The 27,500-nt window shown below is 47.8% G+C and overlaps 1 long non-coding RNA gene across 1 annotated transcript in view; it reads left to right on the top strand.

Moving 5' to 3' along the window:
• The window catches only part of LOC127009329 (uncharacterized), a 40,372-nt gene that overhangs the window by 1,661 nt on the left and 11,211 nt on the right, over positions 1–27,500 (top strand). The window contains exon 2 of the long non-coding RNA XR_007761847.1: positions 19,027–19,111. This is a non-coding gene — a long non-coding RNA (uncharacterized LOC127009329). The remainder of the gene's footprint in view (positions 1–19,026; positions 19,112–27,500) is intronic.

Raw genomic sequence — 27,500 nt, 5'->3', positions numbered from 1 at the left:
GGCCCTCCGCCCGCCCACTCCCTCTGTCCCTCCCGCCCATACAATACAGACATGTCTCCCACGCCTTACTCCGTCGCCACCAACACTGCCGCCGCCTGTTCCTACTTCTCTTCCTCTCCTCCATCCACCTCCAGCACCGCCTCCCACACGTCCTTCCCCGCCCGTCAGTTCTTGATGGTTCGCCGAAATTTCCCAATATCAGAGGCGCCATCTTTTACCCAGGCCATTGTGGTCGAACGCGTCACGTTCACCAGACAAGCGTCACAATGTCGGCCACCAGCACCGCCTTCACTTGTGTTACCACCGCCACGACCCTCACGCCCTCCACACACACCCAGCCACACCACCACACTCAGCCACACCACCACAGTCAGTCACACCACCACACCCCACCACCAACTTCTAACACTGTCGATAGCTATCACAGACTAACCAATACTCTTCACACCATTACTACTTCTACTACTACTACTACCACTACTACTACTACTACTACTACTACTACTACTACTGCCACTACTACTACCGCCCTATCTTCCATTTCTTTTCCGCTTTCCTAACACACACACACACACACACACACACACTCACCGCCATTACCACCAACATCCACACACGCACTCAAAGACACAGACACACACACGAGCCGACGAGGGGAAAAGATGGGAAGGAAGGCGAGGCGAGGCGAGGGGACGGCTGAGGGTGTCCACGTCACACACTTAGCTCACGAGAAGGCTGGCAATACCTCCCCTCAGCTCACGCCTCGAGGGCCGCACTTATCATGCACCCACGACCCATCCCTACCTACTCTTCCCTCTCCTTATACATTTTCCGTTCCCTCCATTTTGTGAGCGGCGTGTGATGGTAGTGGTGGTGGCGGTGGTGGTGAGTGTGGTTGACAGAAGGAAGGGGAGGGAGGCAGGGCGAGCGGGAGAGGGTGCAGGAGGAGGGAAGGAATAGTGGTGGTGGTGCTGGTGGGGTGGAGTCGTCTCGTCCCATCTGGCATGCCAAGATATCGCTGCCTTCCCCTCACTCCCATCATCCTCTCTCCCCTCCCTGCCACCACCACCACCACTCCTTCTCCTCCTTTTCCTCCTCGGGACACAAACAGACCGACACAGCAGACTGCCACGTGACGTTCTTCCTTAATTAGGTGCCACGTCGCCGCCGAGTGAATCAAAACATTCACGGTGAAGGTAATTTGGGAGTGCCGGGGAGCAAGGCCCGACGGTGCCACTCGTCCTCCTTGACTCAGATACTCCCTTAAAAAGTATAAAAAAAAAGAGAAAAAATCCTGCCAATGACTCACACCAACACCACCACCAACCTTATCCTCTCCTTAGCACTTTACACCTTTCTTTGTGGCGTCAATAACACCCCAGAAGAGAAAGAGAAAGAGAGCAATTTCTAAGATATATATATTTTAGTTTTGTCGTTGTAAGATGGAGAGATTGGAATTCCTAAGCGACTTATATATTTAATTTTGTCATTGCAAAAAAGAGAGAGAGCCACACACACGCTCCAGCGCCTTGTGGAAGTGAACAAATTTCATTCAGTTCCACGAAGTGACTCGCAGTGGTCCGGGATTACGGCGGGAGGCTGAGTGGACATATTTGCAAGCTGCTCTGACTTACTGGGGCTGAGCGAGGCTGGCTGGCTTGGTAGTGGTGGTGGCGGGCGTGGCGGCCTTCTCTCTCTCTCTCTCTCTCTCTCTCTCTCTCTCTCTCTCTCTCTCTCTCTCTCTCTCTCTTGTGTTTTGCGGAGCCATGCATGTTAAGTCTAAAGTCTAGATTATATCAATTACTATATACATTGGGTTTACTACTACTACTACTATTTAATTTTCTAGTTACAATCATCACATTTGTTTGTTGTAATTATTGTTATTATTAGTGTTACTGTTATTATTACTATTATTATTATTACTATCATTATTATTGTTATCATCATCCCCGGACCACGCAACAGAATCCTTCGTGAACCTAATCCCTATAGCGAGCGGCGTGTCGTTTCCCGAGCCGAGGACGGAGAAGGGGAGGGTAGGATGAGGCAGGCAGGGAGGGAGAGAGGGATAGGAGACAGGACTTAGAGGCAGGGGGTGTAGTGGAAGGGGGAGCATTGACAGGAGTAGAGAGGAGGAGTGAGGCAGGAAGGGCTGGGGGTACAGAAGGTAGGGGCTGGGGCTATGGCCGGGGCAGGGGCTGGGTCTGGCTGGTCCTTGCCGCGCCTCGCTGTGGGAACGTGAGCAGCTGCGGGGTTGGACGCAATCTTTGCCAGAGTTGTTGAGGTTGAATTCTTGTTTACTGTCTCGTGTACATAGAGAGAGAGAGAGAGAGAGAGAGAGAGAGAGATCAAGCAGGACGAATCTACATTTTTGTATCATATCCAAACTTCATACAAGAGAAAAAATATGATAATTTTCTCAAGTAATACGAACCCTTCTCTATTATTTTTTTCTCAAGCCAAGTTTCATATTTCACGGCGTACAATAAGAGGATATGACTAATTACTATATCATAAGTCAGTGTCTCTTTAGCATCTAGGAAGACAAAAAAAAGAACACGTACAGTGGATAAACATTATAACTTCTCACGCGTTCTCGCCGCAAGAATAACATCCGAAGTAAATGAACCGGAACACGAGAGCACCTCCTTCTCTTCTTTTCTTTTCTTTTTTCCTTCAAGTTACGTGGCCAAGAAAGTTGTAACTGACTGCCACTTGTGTTGCCCGGGACTGTGTGTGTGTGTGTGTGTGTGTGTGTGTAAGGAGAGTCAAGGCTTCCTCCTCCTCCTGCTTGTGTGTGTACCTGGCACGCCGTAATTGTAATAGCTGGATATGCTTCTCGTTAGGGTTCTATAACTCGTTCCCTGATGGTGATGATGATGATGCAACGTGTGGTGTGTGTGTGTGTGTGTGTGTGTGTGTGTGTGCCTCAGTATGGCTTCAAGGTTTGGCTGGCTAGTAACAGAACGTAATCAGTTGCATCCGTCTCCCCCCTTCCCTTTGCCCCCCTCCCACAATCTCTCTCTCTCTCTCTCTCTCTCTCTCTCTCTCTCTCTCTCTCTCTCTCTCTCTCTCTCTCTCTCTCTCGCCGGGCCTCTCACACCATCATTTCACCTCCGTTAGCCTGGAAAATACGCCCCTCTAAGGATGTCACTCCATCGGGCTCACATTTCACAAGGCACGAGGTTAGGCGTGATTGAGTCCCAGTGGGGAAGCGTGGGCACGGGAGGCTGTGGCGGCAGCGGCGGCAGGGAGCGGCGACAGAGTAGGGCGTGCGAAGAGTAGTGGTTATAACAATACTGCAGGGGGCATTTTTTTGTGTGTTTCTCTGTGTGTGTGTGTGTGTGTGTGTGTGTGTGTGTGTGTGTGTGTGTGTGTGTGTGTAGGAGCTTGGCGGCATTCTTTTTGGCAACTTGTCTTACTTTACGCTGACATCACATGGCTGGCATTTTTTTTATGCATCTTGTTTAGTCCTTGGTCTGTCGCCTCAAAGGTAAAAAGAAAGTAGACGATGTCGTCCTACGAAGCAAATGCAGATAAATTAAATAACCGTCTTTTTATTTAATATTTGCAACCTTTCGTTCATTTGACTTGCACGAGACAAAGGTGTTCAATTCGAGGGGAGGTAGTGTAGGATCACTTATTTGGATTATATTTCAATTTCGAGGCTATAAAAGCACACGATGTAGAGCCGTGGCCACGCGGCGTCCCTGGGAAAGGCGGGACAAGGTGGTCGCCGAGATAATGACTGACCTGAATGGCGATAAAGGCTCTAAGCCGGATTTCTCGGCCAGATAAGAAGACTGAGCATGCTCTGGTCTCGTGGGTGAATGAAGGATTTGGTGAACAAGCAGGAGCGTCAGACAGCACCAGTGAGGAGGGAGTGTTGCGAGCGGAGGAACGGGCCAGTTTCGGTCGTCAAAAAAATATATAATAAATCAACGCTTGTTATAATAGTATATTGTAAACACAAGGGAAAGGGACATGAATCATTTTCTATGTAACACAGTGTATTGTCAGTAATTTTTAATATAAAATAATGTCTCGTGCATACAATTTGTCGATAGCCGTAGACTCAAAACACTCGCCTAACGGATTATGAAAAAGCTGTAGAAAGTTTTAACTGTTCTAGAGCCTAATTGTAGCAAAATTAATGTGTTGTATTCTGGACGACCAGACAATGCGAGATCCGGTGATAACATTTTGCCTAACATCAGCAGATTACATAATAATGCCTGTGTGATGTTTTCATGCTAAAAAAAAGTTCTGGGAAGGTGTAAAAGTTATTTTATTAATTCCAAAATCCTTGGACTGGTCAAGTTCAGAAATAAACCTCCACTGACTCCCGCCCTGTTAATGCGTTCGTTATTCATTCATCGCTGCGCAGGCGGAAGCCCAGTCTACACTGCCACTGTAATGCGGCATTTCAGTGTGCAGAGAATTACTTGTGTGTGCAGGCCGGCCGGGTGGAGCTGTGGTGGCGGCGGTGGAGCGGCGGCGCGGGGCACCACGTGGATCAGTAGTACGTCAGGCGCCGCATCGGCGTCAGCACCTGGCGGCAGGAGGCGGAGGTGGACTCACACCCATCTTATCGAGGCGCCTCCCCCCCCTTCCCCAAGGCCTGTATCCTGCCGCGTGATACCCCCGCCTCCCCCCTCAACACACGTACCCCACCTCCCTCACTGCTACCCACCCCCACCCTCCCTCCACACCCCCGCTTCCTTATCCGCCCTTCACCTCCCCCCCCCCCCCTGAGCTCTTATCCAATCGCCCCAACCCTCACCGGCGCCCCCCTCCCTATGTGCCCAGCTATCACCACAACATCCTCTGTTTCACCGTCGTGTGGGCCTGCCCTCGCCTAACGCGTCGGACTGTCCTCGCCTACCAAGCCCTCAACACAACCCTGCCACCCCAGTTATGCCCTTCATATTCAGGCATCCAAGGCTCACGTACTCCCCGATGCTTACCCGTGCAGTTGGAGAAAAAAAAATAAGATAGAGGCATTGGGTATGTAGGTTGGTTGCGTGAAGTGGGTGGGTGGTTGAGTAGGGGGATGTGGCCTGGGGGAGGAGGGTGGTAAGGGATGAGGCAGCGGGCAGGCAGATGCGGGCGATGGTGAGTCAAGGCTGTGGACGAGAGAGAGAGAGAGAGAGAGAGCACACTCCCCTCCTCGCTTTCCCCTCACCGCCCTCCCGTCTGTCTCTCCCCTTCCTCCATTCCTCGCCATACACCCAAACTGTCCCCCCATGTCCTCCTCCTCCTTCCCCTCTTCCTCTCCCCTCACCTCCCTTTCAGCCTTATTCCTCACTCCGGATGCCCCCACTCACCAACCCCGAGCCTTGAGTGGACTACACAACACCCTCTCTTCCCCTCTTCTCTTTCCCTCCTCTCTCTCACTCTCTCTCAGTCACTCCTCCATGGTCCTCCCTCTCCCCCTCCCATCCCTCCTCCGCTTCCCCCTCCGCCTCCTCCTCCACCCTGGAAAACAGTAAGAAGGAAGAGAGGGAAAGAGAGACAAGGGCATAACGTTTTCTACAAATCTCCTTATAATCTCTCTCTCTCTCTCTCTCTCTCTCTCTCTCTCTCTCTCTCTCTCTCTCTCTCTCTCTCTCTCTCTCTCTCAAGCGAAGAATGATGCAACCCACCCCGGCCTCCAGTCCTCCTCCTCCTCCTCATATAACCTCCAAGCTTCCCTCTCCTCCTCCTCCTCCTCCTCCTCCTCCTGCTATTCCCTGCCGCTGCTGCCATGCCTCCTACTCCCTCTCCTGCAGACGGCTCGCTGGAGGGAGGAGGAGGAGGGTGGTAGTGAAGGAAGAGGGAGAGGAGGTGGACTCAGGCACGGAAGATTCTTAACCACGCGAGGAATTCGAGTAATAATCCCTAATGCCATCAGACTACACTTCCCCGCGAACGTGAAGGAGACACTGCGGCTCACAGACTTTAATAATAAGACGTTTCAAGACCTTCCCATCGTTGATCTTGGTTTGGGTTCACATCGGCGTCCTTTTTGTCCCTTTCTTTTTGTTCTTCATTTTCTTCTTTTTAAATTTCTCCTTTTTCTTTTTCTTTTTCCTCTTCTTTTTCTCCTTTGTATCCCTTCGTAGGTCCTCCTCCTCTTCCTCTTTAGTTTGGTGTTGGCGACCTCTTTCCCATTTTCTTTTTTATGATTTTTTTCAGGGTATACTTTCTTGGTTTAATTTTCGTTTTTTTTCTCATTTTCTTTCTAATTGGAAGCTTGACGACTCTTTTCTCTCTCTACGACGCTCTCTCTCTCTCTCTCTCTCTCTCTCTCTCTCTCTCTCTCTCTCTCTCTCTCTCTCTCTCTCTCTCTCTCTCGATCACACACACACAAAATCCTTAAACTTCCACAACCTACTGAAACCTTCCTAAGCCGTCTTCCTCCTCCTCCTCCTCCTCCTCCAAAACTTCTCCACCCTCTTATCAACTCTTCCTCCTCCTCCTCCTTTTCCTTCCTCAACCACGCTGTATAAACCTCTAATCCCTCTCCTCCTCTACCCCCTCCTCCCCCCCCTCCCCACCACAATAAGACCCACACATGTATCTCAGGTGAATGGCCGATGGAGGGGGAGGCGAGGGGACAGGGGGGAGGGGGGGCGGGGGGATGAGTATTGGATAGCCATTGGCGGTAGAATTATAGGCGTCTTCAGATGCGTCTCTCTCTCTCTTTCCTCCTCCTCCTCCTCCTCCTCCTCCTTGTAGAGTCTCAACAGCAGCAACAACAGGAGAGCCGGGGTTGTTGTTGTTTTTTTTCTTTTTTGCTTCTCATCGCATTTTTTGTCCATGTTTTTGAAAAGTTGTGTAATGAAAAATATGTTGAAAATATGAAGGGAACAAAATGAGAGATGCTGCTGTTGTCATGTTATTTGTTATTGATGAGACTCGGCATATTTTCATCACATCACTGTTATTATTATTATTATTACTGAAATTAGTGGTAGTTATAATATTTGTATTATTGTTAATTACATTATTGCTAAAAGTGGTAGTAATTTATTAATAGTAGCAGTAGTTGAATAATTCATGGCGCTGTAGTTACTGTTAAGATTTACTGATATTATTACTATTATTATTATATATATTATTTTTATTGATGTTATTGTTGGTATTGACTATTCTTGCTACCTCACCACTATCATCATAACTAATAACTGACCTTTGCAACCTCTTTACCCCATCACACCTAATCATCACTATCATCATCACCATCACCAAACAGTCGGCATTAATAAACTCGTCCTCCTAACACTCACTTCTAAAACACTGTCACAGCCACGCCGTCAAGACTAAAATGAACGTCTCATTATTCTCCGCCCCCTTTTTTACCTTTACTTTTAGCTGCTGTCAATACGTTTTTAGGCCCGGGGGAGGCGTTCCAAGCGCCGCCAGGACTCTTTTAGCCTTTGTCAGTCGTATTCTTAGTGCCGCTCCAAATAGTGGCGGAGCCTTGAAAGAGGAACGGAAAATACGCTTCACAAACATGTCGTCCTCCTCCTCGTCCTCCTTCTCCTCCTCCTCCTCCTCCTCCTTTTATCTCTATTCTACTTCCTCTTTCACAGTCTGTAAACACACCTTTCTTAGGCTACAGAAATTAGAAGCCGTGCGTTCATTTAGATTTATTTAGTTGTTTTTATTTATTTTATTTTTTTTGCGTTTGTGTGTACCCCCATCATCTTAGTTGTTTAATTATGATCAAGGCTGCCTCTTATTATTTTTTTATTGATTATGGGAGATGGCGAGATTACAAGCCGTGCGTTCTTCATTTAGATTTATTTAGTTTATTCATTTAGATTTACTTATTTATTTATTTATTGCGTTTGTGTGTACCCCCAGCATCTTAGTTATTTAATTATGATCATTGCAGCCTCTTATTACTTTTCATTGATTATGGGAGATGGCGAGGTTATTTTAAAGAGAGAAGCCACAACACCCACAAAAGAGAGAGAAAGAAAGATGATTTTAGAGAGATGAAAAAAAAAAGTTGTCCGTATTATTTGTTATGTAAATCGCGTTTGTCAGCATCATTTTTTTTAAGAAGTCGGTTTAGTATTACAGCACCATTTATTTAACAGTCCCAGTCTTCTAATGTATAAACAAATGAATAAATAACGATAAACAAATATAAAGTCGCGTTCCAAATCCTGAATGGCACTAGAAGAACATTTTCCGGTATAGTAATAATAATTCTTACTCCCCTTACTCTCTCTCTCTCTCTCTCTCTCTCTCTCTCTCTCTCTCTCTCTCTCTCTCTCTCTCTCTCTCTCTCTCTCTCTCTCTCTCTCTCTCTCTCTTCAGCGCCTGACAAAATACAGCAGGTCGGGCAAGAGGAGCCAAGTTACTTACTGCCGGCCGGAAAGGGAACGCCGCGCCCGAGACCCTGTAAACACTGTAGCTATTAGTGCTGCTGTAGGGGGGGGGGGAGGAGGAGGAGGAGAAGGAGAGAAGAGAATGAGGAGGAGGAGGAGGAGGAGAAAAAGGAGAAGAGACGAGGTATACCAAAGCAATATTGGCATGTGGTACGGTATCTCTCTCTCTCTCTCTCTCTCTCTCTCTCTCTCTCTCTCTCTCTCTCTCTCTCTCTCTCTCTCTCTCTCTCTCTCTCTCTCTCTCTGTATCTATCTATTTATATCTCATTTAGTTATTTTAGCATCACCGTAATACAACTCACACGTCTTTTATCATAACCACACACACACACACACACACACACACACACACACACACACACACACACACACACACACACACACACACTTTACACCTCCTACCTCCCCTCCACCCCCCCCTCCCCAAAATCATCCCATTCATAAATTCAACCGGGGAGGACAAAACAGAACGAAAGAGAGAGAGAGGGGAAAATATAAATAAATAGCAAGGGAGGGAGCGAGCGGGCATGCGAACCTCAAAAAAAAAAAAATAGTAATGTATGCAAAAATATTCGGACTCGTAAATTGTGAAACGGAATCATCTCAATATAGCGGAAACCATATTTACAGTTTAATCAAGTCAGTAAAGATTCGCGCTAAAAAAATCGATATTATGCTCGTGGTTGGGACACACACACACACACACACACAGACACACACACCTCAAGGATTCACTACAGTCACTGGGCGTCGAGGTGGAGAGGGAGAAAAAAAGAGAGGAAAGTAAGGGATAGGAGAAGAGAAGCGCGAGGGAAAGAAGGGAGTGGGAAAGGGGAAGGGTCAGAGAGAAGAGAGGAGAGGGGGAGTAGAAGATAGGAGAGGAGAAAGTGGGAGAAGAAAGTAGAAGGAGTGGGAAAGAAAGGAGAGAGAGATATGGAAAGAGAGGAGAGAGAAAATCAGGAAGTGATAGTGAGTGTAAAGAGAGAAGGAGTAGATGGAGAGGAGAGGGAGTAGAAGAGAAGAGAGAAGAGAGGATAGGGAAATGAAGGACTGAATGTGAGGAAGGAATATCTGGTAGGGATGTGGACGAGAAAAGAGAAGGATACAAGTAGTGGATAAACAGAAAAAAATACCCTCTCCCTTTTTGGTTTAGTGGTTGAGGTTAAAATAGAGGGAATGGAAATGATAGAGCAGACAGGAAAAAAGAAAAAGGGAGATGTAAGAAAAAATAATTAATTTCTTACCTCTCTTCTCCGTCTTCCCTTCTTTCTCCCTCCTCCCTTCCCCTCTTGTCTTTTTTCTTTCTCTTCCTTCCCCCTCCTTCTTCCTTCTTCCTTCCCCCCCAAAAAAAATATGATAGGGAAAAGGAAACAAAAGTGATAGACAAAATACACAAACGAGAAAAAAAATCATACAGAAAGTGGGTGATTAGAAAAGGTCGCTCTCCCTCTCTCTCCCTTTTTTCCAGACATAAGCCATCCTGACCCATCTCTTCCAGCGGCAAAAACCTTTCTTTGTGGACTGTGCGAGGGCCGCGGAAGCACCCAGGCAGAAGAGGAGGGAGAGAGGGAGAGGGAGGAAGAGTAAGAGGAAAACACAGAGGGAGGAAAGATGGAAGAAGAGAGAGGAAGAGGGCAGACAGACAGATTGAAAGGGAGAAGGTATAAAAAACAGTGATGGAAATGACTAAATGATAAATGAGAATAAATATATGGAGGGAGAATAAGGAGGAAACACGAAGGGAGGAAAGAAGAGAAGATGGGAGGGAAAGAGGAAGAGGGCAAACAGACATATTGAGAGGAAGGAAAAGATATATAAAAGAAAATAAATCTAAAAACAAATCAAATATATGGATGAAAAAATTAACAGATAAACAAATTAAAGAAAAACAAATAAGTGAATGCATTAGTAGTAAGTTGGACGACAAACAAACAAACAAACAAATATAAAAGAGCAAAACACAGGCTCGTTGTCATATATTTGGCTTCACACACACACACACACACACACACACGAGAGAGAGAGAGAGAGAGAGAGTCGGGAAGTACTACAAGATATCTCGGTACATGCAAGGACATAACATAATTCTCTCTCTCTCTCTCTCTCTCTCTCTCTCTCTCTCTCTCTCTCTCTCTCTCTCTCTCTCTCTCTCTCTCTCTCTCTCTCTCTCTCTCTCTCTCAGATGGAAGACACGTGTACTGGTGCTGACGATGGTGGTGGTGGTGGTGGTGACAGTACTGGTGGTGGTGGTGGTGGTGGTGACAGTACTGGTGGTGGTGGTGGTGGTGGTGGTGATAGTACTGGTGGTGGTGAGCGGTAAGATAAGGCCACTCACCACACCAAGACCTACCACACAGCCACCACCACCACCACCACCACTCTCCTCCCTTCACCACCACAGTCATCATCACCACAACCACTACTGCTGCCTCTCCCTTCTCCCCTCGCCACCACACAGCCCCAGGAGAGGAGAGGGAGGCAGAGGAGAGAAAGAGACTTCACACTAACCGTCCTCTCTCTTCTATCCTCTTCATCTTCTTCCTCTGTCTCCCTTTATTTCCCTCCTTCCAATCCCTCCTTACTCATGTTTTCCTTCCTTTATTCATCTTTACTCATGTCTCCTCTGTTCTCTTGTTTTCTTTTCCTCTCCTTCTTCATCTACTCCCCTCTTCTTTCTATGCTGTGATTTTCCTCTGTTCTTATTGTTCTTTTCCTCTTTCCTTCTCCTCCTTCCTATGCCGTTTTTATTTCCTCTATCTTCTTTCCTCTTTTCCCTTCTTTTCCTTTCCTTTACTCCACTTGCTGTCTTTTGTCTCAACATTCTTTTTTTTCCAATATTCTTCCTCTATCTTCCTCTTCTTACTTTCCTTTTTCCTTCCCAACTTCCTTCTTTTTACCTCAGTTTTCTCTTATCTTCCTCTTATTCCTCTTTACTTTCCTTCTTCCCTCCAAACTTTATTTTTTGTCCTCTCTTCCCTCCTTTCTCTTCTCTTTATTCCTCCTCTTCGTTCATTTCTCTTCCATTCCTCTCTCTCTCTCTCTCTCTCTCTCTCTCTCTCTCTCTCTCTCTCTCTCTCTCTCTCTCTCTCTCTCTCTCCGTGGGGGTCGAAGCGTTGCCCAAAATCGCCTTATTGCCTAAAAATCCGGTCAAGTCGAGACCTTCCCCTCCAGTGAGAGCGAGAGGTTGAGGGTCTTCTCTCTCTCTCTCTCTCTCTCTCTCTCTCTCTCTCTCTCTCTCTCTCTCTCTCTCTCTCTCTCTCTCTCTCTCTCTCTTCACTGACCCTACTCTAGCCCCATTTTCTACGCTTCCATTAGCTCTCCTTTATTGTTCTCCATTTTCCTTCACCTCCCCTCTTCTTTCCCTCACCCTTCATTAGCTTCCTATCCTCCCTCTTCCTCCTCCTCCTCCTCTTCTTCTCTCCTCTCTACATCCTCCTTCCCACAGATTCCTTCCCCTTCTCCTCTCTCCTCTTTCCTTCCTCTTCTATCTCATTTCCTTTGCTTGTTTTGTCACCTCTCATCATCTTCTCACACACTTGCTTACACAGAGAGAGAGAGAGAGAGAGAGAGAGAGAGAGCAGTGAGGGGTGACCGCCCTCTCTCACCAATTACCCGAATCTCCCCTCACGCCGCCGCACAAATATATGAGTACTAACCTCGATTTGCATCCTCTCTCTCTCTCTCTCTCTCTCTCTCTCTCTCTCTCTCTCTCTCTCTCTCTCTCTCTCTCTGTGGTCTTGCTTATTTTCTCACGCTTAGTAACGTCTCAACTTCAGTATTAATAAACTAATGTCAACACAGGAAAAGCTTGAGGTGGGGAGGGTGGGAGGCATTCTGTCTCTCTCTCTCTCTCTCTCTCTCTCTCTCTCTCTCTCTCTCTCTCTCTCTCTCTCTCTCTCTCTCTCTCTCTCTCTCTCTCTCTTAACTGCTTCTGGCTAGTTTGGAATCGTTTCTCTGCCATGAGTTCTCCTCCTCCTCTTCCTTTTCCTCCTTGTCCTCCTTCTCTACATCCTCCTGCCGCCTAGTTATCAAGAGGCTCCGGGATGTGTTTACATGTATTGCAGCATCCCCAGCATCCGCGGCAGCAGCATCCCTCCTCGATATTTAGCGCTTAATATCTGTAGCGGTTGTCAGGCGAGGGGGATGTGGCTGTTATTGCCCGCCTTTTTTCTAAGTTATATAATAGCTGCCAATAACTGTTTTTAACTGTCAACAGCTATTATGCCCTAGCCATCACCCGGCGAGGCTATCAGCGCTCTTGGTGGGGGGAGAGAAGGGGGGAAGGGTGCAGGGCTGGGGCGAGAGGCTGAAGCGGCTCCCCCTAACAACCCGCCCAGAGCCAACTTAAACCTATTCGGTGTTCCATTCGTCACTTTTCACGGGAGATTTCCAAATGTCCTTTACTTTGTTTGTGTTTTGGGGAGCATCCGGAGGCGAGGCCCGGCCGGTGATGTAGCTGTGCCATGAAAAGGGGAGTCATCATACGCCTGGCAGCGCCGCGGCCCCCCTCTGGGATTGGTTGTGACGCGGCGAGCATCATCTGTCTCAGCCAATTACGTGCGTGCTACGATGATACGGTCTGCCTCCCACACTCGGGTAAACACAGGCGCGGGGATCGAACTGTGGGCGTCACAAGATTAACCACCACGTCACGAGATTAACCACAGCGCTCCGATGGGCCTCAAGTGCGTCCCGTGAGCGGCGGAGCAAGGCAATGTAGAAGGAGGAGGAGGTGAGGGAAGTGAAGGAGGTGAAGGTAGAGAGGTCGGTCATTAAGACGAACCTCCAGCATGTCCTTCAACTTTGGTGCGTCCTTAGCGTGGGGCATATCCTTGAGGATCCCCTGACATCCTGAGAGTCCCCAGCGTCCAGGACTCCCTAAGGATCCACGCTGCCTGAACCCTGAGCCCTGAGCCCTTTCCCCTTTCCGCCCCCCTCGCCCCCCTAAATCCCCCCGCCCGCCCGAGTGGATCTCCCGCCCGCCCGCTGCACCCAACACGGCTCGATCGATTCTCTTTAGCCTCCCGCGTCTTTCTCGCTGTTTATTCATCCGCTTCTCTTTTGTTTGGGGACGGATTTCGATTTTTCTTTGTTTTCCGAGACGTATTAATGTTGGGGAGGTTGAATATGGCCGGGGAGAGTCTGAATAGCGTCCTGGAGGTAATTAGGTGTCACTCGGCGAGGCTCTGTGCATCACCAAGAGGAGGAGGAGGAGGAGCAGCAGGAGCAAACACGACCTCTGGTGACGGCGCGCTCCAGGAATCGCTTTACCATCCACCTAAATTTATAATGGTGCGTCACCTCCGGAGCCACTACGCGCTGCCGGAGGGGAGGAGGAGGCGAGTGGCGAGGCACGGAGGCAAGGGCGAGGGGCAAAGGCAAGCAGGGCCGGCAGGATTCTCTCTCTCTCCCTTTTCCTCTCCCCTCACGCCTTGATCCCTCACTCTCTCTCCCTCTCTACCCCTCGCCCTGACATCTCCACTCCAGTTTCCCTTACTCCTTCACCTCTCTCTCTCTCTCTCTCTCTCTCTCTCTCTCTCTCTCTCTCTCTCTCTCTCTCTCTCCACCCGTAATCTCTGCTCTTCCCTTATCCTCCCTCCTTTATTTTCTCTTCTCTGCTTCCCTCTCCTCTCCCCTCGTTCTCGTCCCCTCAGCAGTGTCGCCTCGGGGTTGTTCGCTTACCACGCTATAGTGACCCACACACACACACACACACACACACACACACACACACACACACACACAACACGGCCGCCCTTGTAACGTATTCAAGCACCTCTCAGCAACAACAGCCTCCTCTTCCTCCTCCCCCTCCTCCTCCTCCTCCTCCACCTCCTCTTCCACTACATATTCATCAACCTCAGCCACCTTTTCCACAAACGCCACTTCCATCACTATCATCACCGTATCTTCTTCCTCCTCCTCCTCCTCCTCCTCCTCTTCCTTCCTGACGATAAGTTCCACAACAGTTCATCTTCAAAACAGTCCTCACAGAAGTCACTCACTCTCCACCTCCTCCTCCTCTTCCTCTTCCTCCATTTATCTTTCTCGGGTAACACAACATCCTGTATAGTAACGTCTTTACCTTCAACACCAGACTTAAGACAATAACCACAACTACAACCACACCTCCGCCCCAGTCACCACCACCACCACCACCACCAATATTAACCATCTTTCACGTTCCTCTTCCATGTCATTATCAACCTCTTCGTCACCATCCTTGACACTAGACTAATAACACCACCCATCACCACATTTCCGCCCCAGTCACCATCATCACTATCATCCTTACTAGCCATCCTTTACCCATCACCATCATTACCATCATCACCATCTTTGATCTCAACCACTCTTCCTCCCAGCCATCATTATCACCACTACTAAATAACCCTTCCGTCACTTACACATCCCGATCACCATCATCACCATCATCACCACCGGCACCACCACTTACCACCCTGCCAGTCACCATCACCACTCACTAACTTCAATAGTCCGGAGCGGAAATTCATTTTCATTAACTCAAGAGGGAACAATGTTTAACGAAGAGTTTCCGGGCCTCAGCCTCTCTCTCCTCTCCTCTCTCCTCTCCTCTCCTCTGCTCTGCTCTCTTCTACTCAACACCACCAGCACCTCCACCACCGACTGTCTAACTGGCTACACTTTGTCTGCACTCACCTTCAACCATTAACCCTTAAATGTCCTCTCCTCTCCTCTTCTCCTTTCTCTTCCACCCACCATTACCACCAGCACCACCACAGCCACCACCACCACCACCGACTGTCTAACTGGCTACACTTTGTCTGCTCTCACCTTCAACCATTAGCCTTTAAATGTTCTCTCCTCTCCTCTCCTCTCCTTTCTCTTCTACCCACCATTACCACCACCATCACCACCACTACCAACACCACTAGCAACAACTTACTAACTGGGTCCACTGTTACCGTACTCACTCTCCCTCCTGGTCCCCTTAACACACCTTTCCTTGTGCTAACCCACTCTTCCTGTGCAATCGAGTCTAAGGTTTTTTTCTGTCCTTAACCTATTCGACACCTTTTCATTCTATTGCCTACTTTTATCAGGAAAATCTAACTTACTGATCACTTTTTCGTTGTTTAAGTGCTGGTATACAGATTCACTTATGCTTCTTAACTTATTTCCCGTCTCTAACATATTCCCACTTTCCACTATATCGCCTATACGTTATATTAGCAAAATCCAACCTATAGTTCACCTTTTCGCCATTAAATGCAAGTAATAATTCAAACACTTATGCTTCCAAATTTACACGTCGTCTATATACCAACATAACCGCCACCCGTGCTGCACTCTAACCTCACTTCAACACCTAATCAACCCCACTAAGCGACTCCACCACACACCAACGCACCTTTACTTTATCATCACCAAATCATCACCAGTCAAGTCACACCACCACCTGTACCTACTTCAATTTCCTCTACTCCACTTACACTCCACTTCGCATCCACCTGTACCTTATCACCACCTTAGAGGAGCACCAACCACCACCTGAGCAGCACATCACCACCACCACGTCAGCCAAAATAGCTCGCTTATCAACACCGCCTCCAGTCAGCCTTCCCCTCAAGTACCTGTTTATCCCAGCCTCATTAATATCACCTGAGCGTTACCTTGTATGCGCGGTGCCTGTGTATGGCGCCTGTCAACGCCACTATGGAAGGAAAACACAAGATGGATAGATGGGTGGTTATTCTGACACATAGCGCTCCGTAACAACACCACCATCACCACAATATCAGTCTTCATTACTAACTCTCCCAAACATACACCTAAACGACCGCAGCACAACCCCTTCCACGACAACAACACAACGACCCTCTTCATGACTAACGTTCACACATACCGAAGTAACATCACCACCACCACCATCACCAAAACATCATTCTTCATTACTGACTTTCACACACAAATCTAAATAACATCAACATCACTTCCACAACAACACCGCAACATCCTTCTTCATCACCTACACTCCCACAAATTCAAATCTAACATCATCATCACCACAACCACCACTTCCATGACAACACCACTGCAACATCAATCATAATTCATCACCACCACCTCCACCGCCTGAACACACCTGCTCACACACCTGCATAACACAATACCGCCGCCTATTCCACTAATTGATGAGTCGCTTCCATTACGCGACGCTACAAAGAACTTACCAAATCATTGCCGGAAAAAAAGACAAATTGAAATATTTAAAAAAAATGACATTGTGAAAGCATGAAGGTGGATATTGTTGTTCTCTCTCTCTCTCTCTCTCTCTCTCTCTCTCTCTCTCTCTCTCTCTCTCTCTCTCTCTCTCTCTCTCTCTCTCTCTCTCATTCTATTCAAGATGATTTTTTCGTTCAAATGATGATATAGACGCTTCGATCTATTGTTTGTACACACACACACACACACACACACACACACACACAGTCATGCGCTCTCTCTCTCTCTCTCTCTCTCTCTCTCTCTCTCTCTCTCTCTCTCTCTCTCTCTCTCTCTCTCTCTCTCTCTCTCTCCTCCCCCCTCCTCACTAACATCGCTTCATCGCTTCCTCTTTAATTCTTCTCCTTCTCCACCACCTTCCCCTTTCCACGTTCTACTCCCGTTCGTCTCCCTCAACCCCCCCTCCCTCCCCCCTCCCCCGCGCCCCCCCAACACCAGACACGTCGTCGCAAATGGCGGAAACGTAACTTGTGACGTGAGGATCCTCGGTCGTGCTGGTTTTGTTTGTCTCCGCGGCGACGACCGGGCCAGACGGAGAGAGAGAGAGAGAGAGAGAGAGAGAAAGAAGAACAGGCTCTGGCTCTCTCTCTCTCTCTCTCTCTCTCTCTCTCTCTCTCTCTCTCTCTCTCTCTCTCTCTCTCTCTCTCTCTCTCTCTCTCTAATACGTTCGCGTTTGGCACGTATCCAGATCCTGTACACGTAGACGGGGCACCTACGTACATGTGTGTGTGTGTGTGTGTGTGTGTGTGTGTGTGTGTGTGTGTGTGTGTGTGTGTAAAATGCCATTCCTCGACTGCCGTGTGAAAAATGTTGCTATTGTACGTCTCTCTCTCTCTCTCTCTCTCGTGTGTGTGTGTGTGTGTGTGTGTGTGTGTGTGTGTGTGTGTGTGTGTGTGTGTTGGCCTCGGCATATTTACTTCATCGTCCATTTAGTTATCATCTCAAGTTCATAATCTGCTCGTCATCCTCCCTAACCTTGAACACGGCTCCAATTTATCTATTAGTGTCTATCAGTCCTCTCTCTCTCTCTCTCTCTCTCTCTCTCTCTCTCTCTCTCTCTCTCTCTCTCTCTCTCTCTCTCTCTCTCTCTCTCTCTCTCTCTCTCTCTCTCTCAAGCCCTCTTCACATGTTTTCTCTTCCCTTTCTCCTTCATTTCTCTCTTATCTTCTTTACCCTTTCTACCTACCTAACTCTTTCCGGGCCTTCTCCTCCTCCTCCACTTCCTTCCCTCCTCCTCCTCCTCCTCCTCGTCATGGCCCTCTCTCACGTCATCCCAAACACTGGACCTTTGTAGGAGCAAAAAAATATGAGCCTCCGTCACAATGGTCCCCGCTTCAGTGTTCACCATTTCGCTGTTTTCAACTCGCAGTGCTTTATGGGCGGGAGGAAGGAAGGAAGGAGGGAGAGGTGGAGGAGGAGGAGGAGGATTGGGTTGGGTGATGGGATTGGATGGGAAAAGGAAAGAGAGGATGGAGAAGGAAGGAGAGGTGGAGGAGGAGGAGGTGGAGGATTGGGTTGGGTGATGGGATTGGATGGGGAAAGGAAAGAGAGGATGGAGAAGGAATGAAGGAAGGAGAGGTGGAGGAGGAGGAGGTGAAGGATTGGGTTGGGTGATGGGATTGGATGGGAAAAGGAAAGAGAGGATGGAGAAGGAAGGAAGGAAGGAGAGGTGGAGGAGGAGGAGGTGGAGGATTGGGTTGGGTGATGGGACTGGATGGGGAAAGGAAAGAGAGGAAAGAAAGAGAGGATAGAGGAGGAAGGAAGGAAGGAAGGAGAGGTGGAAGAGGAGGAGGAGGAGGATTGGGTTGGGTGATGGGATTGGATGGGAAAAGGAAAGAGAGGATGGAGAAGGAAGGAAGAAGAGGTAGAGGAGGAGGAGGATTGGGTTGGGAGATGGGACTGGATTGGGAGAGGAAAGAAAGCGAGGGAGAGAAAGAGAAAAGGAGAAAGGATCAGGAGAGCAGAACGTTTGGGGTGGTGTGATGAAGGAAGTAAGGAAGGAAAGAGGGAGGGAGGGAGAGGTGGCAGAGGCTGAGAATGGAGTTAAGGGTTGAGAGAAGGGATTGGATAAGGAAAAGGAAAGAAAGGGAGAGAGAAAGAAGGAAGGGGGGGAGGGGGTCAAAATAATGGGTAGTGTTGTGATGTGATGTGTAATGAATTATACGAAGCTAGTGTGGTGATGATATTGGTGGTGAGAATGGATAAGAGGAAAGAAAATTTTGATGATTTGCGCTTGTGAGTTTAGTGTATATTTAAATAATAATATAAAAAAACTACTTGAGTGCGTTGTTACTAATGTTTATTCCTCTCTCTCTCTCTCTCTCTCTCTCTCTCTCTCTCTCTCTCTCTCTCTCTCTCTCTCTCTCTGCAGGTCGAGAAGGCGTCACGTGGGGGGCTGCTGGTGACGCTGGGCGGGACACGATGACGCAATACTCGGACTTACGCAACGCTATCAGGTTAGTCCGCCCATCAACCTTATAATACTGGGGCAAATTACTCTCTCTCTCTCTCTCTCTCTCTCTCTCTCTCTCTCTCTCTCTCTCTCTCTCTCTCTCCTCTACCATCGGCTTTCTTTCCTTCTTTCTCCTCTTTCCTCTTCTTTCTCACCCTCGTTTCTAGTCTTACTCCATTTCTTCTATTTGTCTTTTTTTTCCCTCCTCATCATTTAGAAAAGAATCCCAGAATAACTCTTGTTTCTCGTTTTCCTCCACTTTACTATCGTCTTTCTCCTCTTCCTCTTCTTCTTCTTCCTCCTTTCTTCCTCTTCTTTGTCTTCCTGCTTCCTCTTACTCTTCTAAGCCTTTAGCCTTCCTCTTGTTTCTTCTCTTTTCTCCGTTTTCCTATCCTCGCCTTCCTCTCTTCACTGCTTGCCATATTCCTCCTCCTCCTCCTCCTCCTCCACCTCTTTCTTTTCCTCCTCTTCCTTTGATTCAGCAATTAGCTCTTGGTCTTTCTCAGCTTCCTCCTCTTATTTACCCGCTTATTTGAATTCTCTCTCTCTCTCTCTCTCTCTCTCTCTCTCTCTCTCTCTCTCTCTCTCTCTCTCTCTCTCTCTCTCTCTCTCTCTCTCTCTCTCTCTCTCTCTCTCTCTCTCTCTCTCTCTCTCGGGAGGAAAGGAGTTTTCCTCTATATTGTAGCAGGTTTTGCTAATTTGCGGCGTTGCCATGTCGAAGCTCCCGTGATGCGCCGGTGTTGCCATGTGTGTCCCCCCCCGTCCCCCCACCACTCTCTCTCTCTCTCTCTCTCTCTCTCTCTCTCTCTCTCTCTCTCTCTCTCTCTCTCTCTCTCTCAACACACGTCAAACAAACCTTTCAGCTTTTCTTTTTCTCGGTGAATTTATTTATTTTAGTTCTGTGTAGATTTACTTGATCTTTTTTTTTGTCCAGCTTCATATTTTTCCGTTTTCTTTCTCTTATTTTGTGCGTGCGTGCGTTCGTGTGTATGTGTGTGTGTGTGTGTGTGTGTGTGTAGTATTTTCCGTCTTTGTTCTAGTTATTATTTATGTTTATTTTCTGTTTAGTATTTATTATTTATTTATCCTTTCATTGTTTTTCCTTTGTTTTTGCTTTAGGGGAATATTGAAAGCTAATATTACCTTTCAATTTTTTACTCTAATAATAATTCAGATTTTATGGTTTGTATTTCTCTTCGCTCTTCACCTCCTCTTTACCATCCTACAGAATCCACCTCCTCCTCCTCCTCCTCCTCCTCCTCCTCTTCCTTCACTCCTCTATTTTCCTTCTTTTATTCAAGTTCTTCCTCTCTCTCCTCTCCTTTCTTCTCCTTCCCACCCATACACACACACACACACACACACACACACACACACACACACACACACACACACACACACACACACACATCCCTCCCTTGTCATTTTTCCTTCTTCGTTCCTGTTATTGATTTTCCCCTCTGCTGTCTTCCAATATTTTCTCGTTTGCTTACCACCAGCGCAACACGAAGGAAGAGGAGGAGGAGGAGGAGACCAACTGCACTCCTCCTCCTCCTCCTCCCATATGGTCTGCCTTCTCCTCCTCTTCAGTTTTTTGTTTCACTTTTTCTATCTCGTTCTTTTCCCCTCGTGGCACCAACTGCACTTCTCCTCCTCCTCCTCCTCCTCCTCCTCCTACTCCTATCTAATCTTCCTCTGTTCTTCCTCCCCCTCCTCCTTCTCCTCCTCCCGTCTAGTCTTCCTCCCCTTGTTCACTTTTTTTTTTACTTTTCTTTCTCGTTCTTCCTCCTCCTCCAGTTCCTTCTACTTTTTCTTCTTCTTTTTTCTCCCTCCAGTGGCTTCCTTTTTTTCCCCCTCTTCTTTCCCTTCTCTTAATTATCATATCTTGCTTGTTATCTACTGTTTGTCCTCCTCCTCTTCTTCTTCATCTTGTCTTTGTCTCCTCCTCCTCTTCCTCTCCTTAATCGTGCAACTCCGCCCCCTTAATCTCCTCCTCCTCCTCCTCGTCATCGTCCTCCTCAATGTTTCTTTTGTCAGTTTTCATCGTCTTTCCTTTTCTTCTTTCCTAACTTCCTTTTTCTCTTCTGTTCTTTATCATCTTCTTTGTTTTTCTTTCATTTATTCTGTTATCTAAGTCCTCATTTCTATCTCTCCTTCTCTATCTTTCTTTCTCCTCTCGTCTACATGATTTCAACTTTTTTCCTTTCCTTCTCTCAATCATTTTAATTCGCTCTTATCTTCCCCCTCTTCCTCTTTTTCAATTTAATCTTCCTTCTTTTTTGTTACCCTTAAGTCGTTCTATTTTTCACTTTTCCACTTCTTCCTCTACCCTTTCTATTCGTTTATTATCGCCTCTCCTCCTCCTCCTCCTCCTCCTCCTTCTCCTCCTCCTCCTTTCTTCTCTTCTCTTTGTCTTTCTATCGTCTCTCCACTCCTCCCGTTTTCACCTTCCAGCATAATCTTCTCTCTCTACCTACCCTTCCTCCTCCTCCTCCTCCTCCTCCTCCTCCTCCTCTTCCTCCTCCTCTTCCTCCTCCTTTGTCATCTCTCTCAGCATCCCCTTTTCCACTCTTTATTATCGCCTTATTCCACTCACTTCCTTTACTCTCTCTCTCTCTCTCTCTCTCTCTCTCTCTCTCTCTCTCTCTCTCTCTCTCTCTCTCTCTCTCTCTCTCTCTCTCTCTCTCTTCCACATTTATCCTATTTCCTCTCTTTTTTTATGATATCCTCACCCCGACTTCTTCCTTCTCCTCCTTTCATTCTCCGTCTCTGATCTCTCTCCCCCTCCCTCCCTCCCTCCCTCCGTCAGTGAGCTAAAGTTTCCTTCTGGAGTGGAAAGTTTTTACCAAGTTAAGGGAAAGTGGTCCTCTACTGTGGCCCGCCCCTGTGTTCCTCTGAATTATGTAAACCCTCAATCTCCCAGGTGAGTCAGTGATACCTGGTGGTGGTGGTGGCGGGGTAGTGCAGGTAAGGTGACTGGGACTGCAGAATGGTGGTGGTTTTTTGCTTGTGATGTGGTGGTGGTGATGATGGTGATGGTGGGGTAGGAAAGGTAAGGTGACTAAATGATGGTGTTAGTGTAGTACTGTTGTTATTGTAGTGGTGGTGATGGTGAACGAAATGGTGATGACAGTGTAGAAAAGAGGTAAAAAGGTGATTGGTATGGCAGAAAGGTGGTGTGACTTTAGTGTTTCTGTGGTGATGGAGGTGGTGATGAGGGGTGAGATAAGTAGTGATGGGTAGACAAATGGTGATGATATGGAGTCCTTGTTGGTGACTGTGAGGGGTGGAGCAGACAATACAAAGTGGTCACAGTAGGTGATATAATTGTGATAGGAAGATGACTCATTGTTCTTGTGCCGGTGATAATGGTAGTAATAGTAGTAGTGATGGTAGTAGTAGTCGTGATGCTGATAGTAGTAGTGGTGGTGATGGTTGTGGTAATTAAATAGTTGTTGATAATGTAAGATAGTACGTGAATCGTGGTAATGGCGGCGAGTCTTGGGAACAGAGATTATAAACAAGCTTAATACTCGTGGCCTTCAGAGAGAGAGAGAGACCGAGAGACCGAGACCTTAACCTAACCTCCTGCTCCTTCGTTTTTTTCCCTTCCTCCTCCTCCTCCTCCTCCTCCTTCCCTTCAAGTTGGCACACTCGCCCTCGCTTGGCACTCACACTCACGTCTTGGCACTCACTCCCTCAGTTCTGGCACTCGCTCACCTCCATTTCAGGACATTACGTCATCTCATAGGCTTATTTTTCCCCCTCCTCTCCTCCCCCCTACTGTCTCTTATCTCTCTCCCTACTCTTCCTTTCACCTTTCTCTCCCTCTTCCTCTCATCTCGTGTTCCTCTCCCTTTCCTTTTTCCTCTCTTCTCCCTCTCTCCCTTTCTTCCTCTCACTCCTCTTGTTTATCTCCCTTTCTTATATCTTTCCTCTGTCCTCTCCCTTTTTTTCCTTCACCTCTTCTCCCTCTCCTCTTTCTTCCACTTCTCCCCTCACTCTCCCCTTTTTTCATCTCTCCCTCCCCTTTCTCCCTTCCACTTCTTCACTGCATCTCCCCTCTCTTGTTTCTCTCCTCATCTTTCTTCCTCCCCCTTCTCTATCATCTGCCTCTTCCCCCTCTCTCCCCATTCCTCCTGTTAATCTCCCTTTCCATTGTTCTTGCCTTCCTCCCCTCCCTCCTCCCTTCCCTCTCTCCACTACCTCTCCCGCTCCTCCCTTCCACTGTCCTAGTTCCTCCTTCCCTCCTCTTTCCCCTTCTCCTTTCCTCCCCTTTCCTCCCCTCCTCCCCTTGAAGTCCACTTATCATATCTCGCACCTCTCTTTCGTCAAGCTTCTGATTTTTCTCTCCATCCCTCCCTCCCCATCTCTCCTCCTCCTCCATCTCTGTCTCCCCTTACCTCCTCCTCCTCTTCCCTCCCTCATGGTCTTCCCTTACTCACCTCCCTCACATTCCCTCCCTCCCCACATTACATTCGTTCCACTTCTCTCCCCTTTTTTTCCTCACCTTTCCTCCTTCCCTCCTTTCCCTTCATCCCACCTTCTCTTCCTTCCCCCTTCCCTTCCCCCCTTCCTTCCCTTTCTCCCTCCTTCTTTTCCCCCCACCTTCTCTCCTTCCCTCCTTCCCTTCCTCTCATCTTCCCTTCCCCCCATCTTCTCTTTCTTCCCTTCTCCCCTTCTTCCCTTCCTTCCATCTTCCCGTCCACCCTCCTCCCCTTTCTGCTTCCCTTCCTTCTTCTATCTTTCCTCAGTATTCTCCCTTTTTTTACCCTCTCCTTCCCTCCCTCCCTCCCCAACCACACCTGCATCTTCTCTTGCCTCGCGTCTCACCTGGTCGCCCATAAGACAGGTGTGTTGATTAATGGCGCGGGGGATTGGCGCGACAACCCCCTCCAGCTGACCCCAAGGCATGAGAGAGAGAGAGAGAGAGAGAGAGAGAGAGAGAGAGAGAGAGAGAGAGAGGTTGGGAATGGGTTCGTTTTGCAATCTATCTTTGAGGCAATCTTTTTTTTTCCTCCTTATATCTTTCCCCTCCTCGTCTCATCTCTTCTCCCTCATGTCTCTTCACGTCTTCCTCTCAATACCTCCCCTTTTTATCTCCTCTCTTCCCGTCCCTCATAACTCTTACCTCCACCTCACACCACTTCCCCTCTTTACTTCCTCCCCTCCCCTTTTCCCTTCCCTCATCACAGTCTCTTCACCACCATCACCTCCTCCTCCTCCTCCTCCTCCTATTTAGACTGAAGGACTCCACCATGAAAGTCCTACTGGCCCTCATGTCTTCCTCATCTTTTCCCCTCGTCCGTTTTTACTCATCCCTTCCTCATCTTTTCTCCTCGTCCGTTTTTCCTCATTCCTTCCTCATCTTTTCCCCTCGTCCGTTTTTACTCATCCCTTCTCATCTTTTCCCCTCGTCCGTTTATACTCATCCCTTCCTCATCTATTCCCCTCGTCCGTTTTTACTCATCCCTTCCTCATCTTTTCCCCTCGTCCGTTTTTACTCATCCCTTCCTCATCTTTTCCCCTCATCCATTTTTACTCATCCGGCGCGAGCTGGCATTGCCGCGGCCGTGTTGCCAGATGAGGGACTTAGCGCTAACTTTTTCATCGCTAAAGCCGCTCAACTGAGGCTCAAAATGACTTGTTTGTAAGGCTTCTCTCTGCTTGGGAGGACTCACACTGGATCTGCCATACGCTTTTTTTCTTTCTTTTGCTTTCTCTCATACTCTTTCTCCTACTCGCTCCCTCGCTTCTCTCTGCTTGGGAGGACTCACACTGAATCTGCCATACACTTTTTTCCTTTCCCTTGCTCTCTCATACTCTCTCTTACTCGCTAGCTCGGTCGGTCTCGCTCTCTCGCTCTCTGTCTCTTTGTTTCTCATTCTGTAGGAGCCGTCAGTGTGTGTCTGTGTGTGTGTGTGTGTGTGTGTGTGTGTGTGTGTGTGTACAGAAAGACATTGTGGTCATGGTGAAGCTCTACGCACGTCACACACACACACACACACACACACACACACACACACACACACACACACACACACACACACACACACTAACAGTTATAAGCATCAACATAACAACAAGTCTCAGTAAACATGTGCCAAAGCTTCTTCGCATCATCTCTCACCCCTCTCCCCTCTCTCTCCCCTCTCGCCCTCTCCCCTCATTCATACCTCCCCTTCCCTCCCCCTCATCTCTCAACTGCATATCTCCCCTCCCTCTCCCTCCCCCCCTCCTCTTTCCTCTCCCCTCTTTCCTCCCTCCCTCTCCTCTCCCCTCTCTCCTCCCTCCCTCTCCTCTCTCCCCTCATTCCTCCCTCCCAGCGCCACATTCCTCTTCTCATACCGTAGTACTAAATCCTCTCTCTCTCTCTCTCTCTCTCTCTCTCTCTCTCTCTCTCTCTCTCTCTCTCTCTTGGGGTGATGAGTAACTTTACCTCTCCCACCCCTCGCTCACTCCCCTTTCCTCTCCTCTCTTCTCTCCCTTCTCCCCCTCCCCTCCCCCCCGCCCACCCCATGCCTCTCCCCTCCACAATACTAAGGAGGGGAGAGAAAGAGTGTGTATGTACTGCTCTCTCTCTCTCTCTCTCTCTCTCTCTCTCTCTCTCTCTCTCTCTCTCTCTCTCTCTCTCTCTCTCTCTCTCTCTCTCTCGTCAGTTAGTATTACACTCCCCTCGCTCACAACATCCTGGCCTTCCCCTCACATATCTCTCTCTCTCTCTCTCTCTCTCTCTCTCTCTCTCTCTCTCTCTCTCTCTCTCTCTCTCTCTCTCTCTCGCACGTTGCTAGCCTGAAATTTTCCCTTTTCTTCTCCCCTTTTCTTTTTTCCCTCCATGATTTCCTCCTCCTCCTCCTCTTCTTCCTTCTTCTCCTCCTCCTTCTCCTCCTTTTTTCCTTCCTCCCTTCCTTCCTTGTCTGGAGTAATAGTGGAAATGAGGACGATTGTGGTAAATCTGTTAAATAGTTTTCTGTTTCCCCACACTCTCTCTCTCTCTCTCTCTCTCTCTCTCTCTCTCTCTCTCTCTCTCTCTCTCTCTCTCTCTCTCTCTCTCTCTCTCTCTCTCTTAAACACTGTCTCCGCTCTTTTTCCCTTCATTTTTTTCCCTCTCTTCCTTACCCCTCTTCCTCTCCCTTATCCTTTCACCTTCTATCCTCATCTTCCCATCTCCCACACGTCCTCCTCCCCCTCTATAGTCACCCCTTCCCCGTCTCCCCTCTTCCTCCCGTCTCCCCTCTTCCACTCTCCCCTCACCCAGTCGAGATGAGAGAGGAGTTGCCAAGTGTCAGCGGGTGGTTCGATTTCTTTGGTTTCTCTGGCAATATCAAGTCTCACGCCTCTACGCCGCTTGATCTTCATTTGTTTATCTGAAAGGAAGGAGGGAGGCTCAAGAATAGGCCTTACCTGCCCCTGTCTTCTCCCTCCCTTCCCTACACGCCTCTCCTCCCTTCCTTACACATATACCTTTGGGGAAGTAGATTTCAGGCTAAGGTGGTAAGGGAGAAAGGTAAATTGAAATGGATGGAAGAACAGATATGGATAGATTGATATATGGAAAGATAGATCGATAGACTGAAAGAATGTGAAATAGGTGTGTGTGTAAAAGTATATAGACTGATAGGTATATTGATGGAAAGATAGGTATGTAGTCAATATAGGTAGGAATAGACATAGATAGATATTTAGATAGATAGATATTGATTGATATAGATGGATGGAAAGAAAGAATGACCAGTAGGTGTGTAGATAGAAGTAGATAGATAGATGGATAGATAGAAAGATAGGCAAGTAGATAATGTAGGTAGAAATATAGACAGATAGAAAGACTGGTAAATAAAGAAGGAAAAAGGGAAAGTAAATAAAAGAAAGAAAAATAACACCAGAAAAAGGTATAGGAAACGGAGGAAAGTGCGTCGTGGTTTAGAGAGAGAGAGAGAGAGAGAGAGAGAGAGAGAGAGAGAGAGAGAGAGAGAGAGAGAGAGAAGCGTGATGTGTGTGTGTTGTGGGCGTCGGGAGACCCTTGGTAATCCTCCTGTTCGGTCGGCAGAATCCAGGTCTTCCTCTTCCCTTCCCCTCTTTTCCTCTCTCTCTCTCTCTCTCTCTCTCTCTCTCTCTCTCTCTCTCTCTCTCTCTCTCTCTCTCTCTCTAACCGGTTTTTTTCCACTTTTCGTTCCCTCTCTTTTTTTTTATCTTTTTCTGTCCTTTATTTCTGCGTCTTTCTTGTTATTCTTTTATTTTGGTCTATCTTTTCTTTCCCCTTATTTTCGTTTTCCATAATATCTCCGGTGTCATTTCTATCTCTCATTTCCTTTCCCCATTTATTCCCTGTTTTATTCTCTTCCTTTTCGTCCTTTTCTCCTTTCTTATAATTCTTTGTTTTTATCCATATTTTC

This window comes from Eriocheir sinensis, chromosome 40 (genome assembly GCF_024679095.1).
Source record: "Eriocheir sinensis breed Jianghai 21 chromosome 40, ASM2467909v1, whole genome shotgun sequence".
In the NCBI taxonomy this organism is placed as follows: domain Eukaryota; kingdom Metazoa; phylum Arthropoda; class Malacostraca; order Decapoda; family Varunidae; genus Eriocheir; species Eriocheir sinensis.
Note: the sequence above shows the minus strand (reverse complement) of the source record. Positions and strands in the feature narration are given on the sequence as shown.